This window comes from Octopus bimaculoides, chromosome 11, assembly GCF_001194135.2.
Source record: "Octopus bimaculoides isolate UCB-OBI-ISO-001 chromosome 11, ASM119413v2, whole genome shotgun sequence".
In the NCBI taxonomy this organism is placed as follows: domain Eukaryota; kingdom Metazoa; phylum Mollusca; class Cephalopoda; order Octopoda; family Octopodidae; genus Octopus; species Octopus bimaculoides.
In genome coordinates, this window is record NC_068991.1 from 79,245,731 (window position 1) to 79,250,321 (window position 4,591).

Genomic DNA, 4,591 nt, shown 5'->3' on the forward strand with positions numbered 1-4,591 from the left:
TATCGTTGTACATTTGTGTATGTCTGCCTTTGTATTAGTTTACTATTAAAGTAGAGTATATATCAGGCGTTGAGTAATGTTTAGTATAAAACTTCAATGGAAATGAATGCCTCACTCTAATAACAGAAAAGTCAAACCGCAATTTAAATGAGAATTTTTCAATACATCATGTTATGAACGTACATAGTTACGGAAATACAAATTACTCTTGTTCCTAGAAAAATTGCATTGATGTCTGGATGTTGTCACACCGCTTAATATGTAGCAGTTGACTCTCCCTAAATTACATCCACCTCTACGTAAAACAACGAGACACATGATAGCCTAATCATGGATTTGCAAAACTCAACCGGGCGTATTATTGAATGATTACAAACCTTTGACTATAGGTATTAATCACAGGTAACACTGATATTAATCAGCAAATATCATCAGGAATAGCATATTTAATGTTATCTTTTTTTAACCGGAAACGTGTTATTAGTTCTCTAATACTTTCGAATTATATTTTATTGAATAGTGTGTAGTACACAGCCTGTCTAGGCGACTACATGTCTTGTACATTATGTATCTGATACAGTACATGTCGAATGCATTATATGTCGACCTATGTACTTATTTTATCGAGTCTGCATACAAAACAGACAAAAATAATCTCCACAGTCTTTGAATAGAATTGAATACTGTAAAGTGTATCGTCTGCTCCAACGTCTCACAACTATTAAGTTACTGCAATATAAGAGCGCGCGGGTTTGTATGCTTGTTTACGTGTGTGTGTATGCGTATGTATGTGTGGTTACATATGTATTTATCTCTTTCAAGGGCTCTTCTTATATTTTTGTACCTTACTTTTCAGATAAATAATGTCAGACATTAGGTTGACTCAGCAAATGAACAGGCACTCTGCATTTATTGCCTTAAAATCGCGGCATAGTGAGAGAGACATACCTCACTTCCTAGAAGTTGCCCGAGCATTCGTTGTCAAAGTTCGAAATGAACTAGAGACTGCTAGCAGGGATCCAACATAAGCATCTAAACCCAAGACCCATGCACTGGGTCCTAATACCAAAATGTCCAAGAAATAATCGATATAATAGCCCGGGAAGTCAATGGGAGCCATTGCAATGCATAAAAGATGCACCATCCGAAGCGCCGTGCATGAGGACATCCAGAATGTTGTATGTAATGTGCAGGAGTCAGTGTTGCTTAATCGCTGGATTGTTTCTGTCTCGGACCAATATATTGTAGTTAATAGACACATTTACTGCCGGTCACTGATATTTTCTTATGGTCTATTGGAGATGAGTCTTGTTCTATATTGAAATCTCAAATAACTCGATTTTTATGTATCTAAACTTGCACATGAATATAAGCTATGCGACATTTTTGATAGTTGGTATAGGCAACTACAAACACATCCACGGTACACATACATTCACAAACTTTAATGTTAACAAATATACTTAATATTCGAATGCAATTACAAATTTTAACAAACCACAGAGAAATTCTTTACTTAAATGCAAAAAAAACGCAACGACGGTAACTGATACAGGCCTTGCAATAATTTCCACTTACGTTAGATTGTTGACAGGTAGTAAAACCTCCACCTTTCGTGTATGTTCATACGTGATCTAGAGAAAGAAGCGTAACATATAGTTAGTGTCATATGAATTGATAAAGATTGACAGAACACGAAATTATTTATATTTGAAGTTGTAACCAAGAGCGTGCAAGAAAAAATTTGTATAGTCTCAAATATTTACAGAAGACATGGCCTCGTATCCCAAGGGTAGCTTTCGAATTCTTTTTAACTCAATATTTACATGCTATTGTCTATAGCTTTAACTACTTCGAGTTTCACCTTTCCAAAACCAAAAAAATGATTATGAAGATTTCATGCTATTTGTCTATATAAAACAAGTTGTATATATTTATACACGCAAATGGGGGGTAAGTTTTCTCATGTGCACAACAGTGTAAATACATGCACATACACACACACACACACACATTCATTCACACAGACACCAAGACACACAGAAGAATCACTAAGAGTGACTAAGACTGCTGACGTGCAGTCTTTTAGCAATGAAGAGGAGGGAAAGTCTTTCAGGTGTTTACGTTTCGATTCTGGGAGTTCTAGAATGATCAACTATTAGTTCTCTTTTCTTTCCCCCACCACTTATTCACCTTGTTTGATAGTTTCTCATGTCTTTTAGTTAGGGGTAAAAACCATTTCTTTTAAGGCACGTTTAATGTTTTCTTTACAAACTACAAATAAGCCTCACCTCCCTTCATTTTTTTCTCATACAAAATCTAACGTAAATTTTGAACGGGGTATAGCTGCGAAAAGATCTCAGAAAAATGGGTAACATCCCCTACAAAACGGGTCGGCGAGAAAAGTCGCCAACAAGTGGCTACACGAAGTTCAACTCTATACTTTAAAGAGTGTCTTCTACGATAGCCTCGGTCAGACCAAAGCAAAGCCTCGTGAGTGGATTTGCTAGACGGAAACTGAAAGAAGCCCATAATATATATATGTTTGTGTGTGTGTGTGTTGGTGTGTTTACGTCCCTGTAACTTACCTGTTTGACAGAAGATTGATAGAATAAGCACCAGGCTTACAGGGAATAAGTCCTAGGGTTGATTTCTTCGACTAATGGGTGATGCTCCAGTATGGCTACCGTCAAAATACTGAAACAAGTAATAGAGTACCAGAAGGACGTTCCGCACCACTAAACCAAGAAAGTTCTTTGAATATGTACAATGTATTTTAAGGCTAAATAGTAATTCTGTTTACATTTGCGTAACTGAGATATTTTGGTTGGATTATATAGTTATCAGTTTTACACTTCTTTCTATATTCTGTAAGTGTCAGAATATAGAAACATTTCTCATGGCACCAGTACACAATTTATAGATACTTACATATTTTATGTTTTCACGGGTCCAACACTAGTTATTATCATTATTCCAACTATTACCGTTATTCTAATTATGATTATTATTATAGGCCATTTTGAACGGTTTAGAATTTATCAATGAAATTCTTTACTTTGACTTTTCTCTCGACTTCACTTGAATTGTGTAGTTTGTAGAATGGGAATATTATAAACATTTTCTGGCCAAATGTTGACAGGTGTTTGCTTAAATGGATCTGAAAGACATCAAAGGCCGTCTTTATGTTCTCCTAAGATAGGCTAAATTCATTTCTCTGTTTCGCAACTAAGAGAGCACGATGTTTACTTCTACACATCATCTACTACTTCCTTAGTTGGAAATATGGAAAAAGCAAGAGGGGAGATTATAACACTTCCTCAGTTTCATATGACAGTTTTATCATTATATTTTGTTCATCTCCTTCGCAGAAACACTTTCTTTCCAATCCATGAACTGATAATCGATACAAAGTATATATTTTCAGCTGAGATTCTTACTTTCACTTCAAATACGACCGTTAAAATTGTTTCCGCTGCATAAGATCCGCTGGCAAAGACTTCAGAGATCACATATGATCTCTTAACAGTGCAAGTCTTAAGGTCGCGTTTACTAGTAGAACGTCCATAGTTACCGATGCCATCATAATATTGCTATAGCATCTGAATGATAATGAACATCACCAGTATCATTGAGAAATGCAATAAAATCCATTGTTAAAATATTCACTTTACTGAGCTCCGTACCAACCAACCTCAGCTATATGTACAAACACCACGCTAATGCTCGATGACAAATTTAGAAATGCATTTTATCTGCACGTTTTATCAACTAACTTTACTATTCATGCTAGCATAGAAAATAAACGCTATATCCACAAATCAAATATATCGCCATCACCATCAAGACCTTCATTCTGCCAACTTCATCTTCAAAGAACCGCCATCAATAATGACTTGAGCTCCCATTCATCTAATCACGCAGCCTACTTTTATGTTATATTTTTTGTTTGACGGACTGCGAACATATTTCAATGACAAGCGCTTTCTCAAGCCATAATTAAAAGTAACAGCTGGTGCATTTCAAGAATTTTACAAGCTACCAGCAAGCCATCAACAATCGCGAGCATTCACTATTAATGGAAACACTATGAACACCTTGAGCCACGTAACAGGTTCTATGTGTATTGCCTTTACTTCGACCCTCATTAGTAACGACCAACATCATCACTAATCCGCTAATAACCATCACCTTTACCATAATTGACAACAGTAATATTGGTTTCAAATTTTGACACGAGGCAAGCAGGTTAGCGGAGGGCTAAGGTGATTATATCTGGTATTTATTTTATAACGCAGAACGCTGCTGTGGCGGATCAAATGCAGCTAACTATTTTGCCCGGCGTGCTCACCTTTCTGTCAGCTTGCCACCTTAGCAACAACAACAACAACAACAACAATAATGATAATAACGAATTCGGAGTTTGGCACAAGAGGAATGGCTATTTTGTAGACCCAAAGGAAAGTAAAGCAAAGTTGACCTCGGCGAGATTTGAGTTCAGAATGTAAAGAGCCGGAAAAAATATTAGAATGTATTTATAATAATAATAATAATAATAATAATAATAATAATAATAATAATTGTATTCACA

At 35.8% G+C, this 4,591-nt stretch overlaps 1 long non-coding RNA gene across 1 annotated transcript in view; it reads right to left on the reverse strand.

The window, feature by feature from the left end:
* The window catches only part of LOC128249109 (uncharacterized), a 194,403-nt gene that overhangs the window by 75,906 nt on the left and 113,906 nt on the right, over positions 1-4,591 (reverse strand). The window contains exon 2 of the long non-coding RNA XR_008265239.1: positions 1,579-1,634. This is a non-coding gene — a long non-coding RNA (uncharacterized LOC128249109). The remainder of the gene's footprint in view (positions 1-1,578; positions 1,635-4,591) is intronic.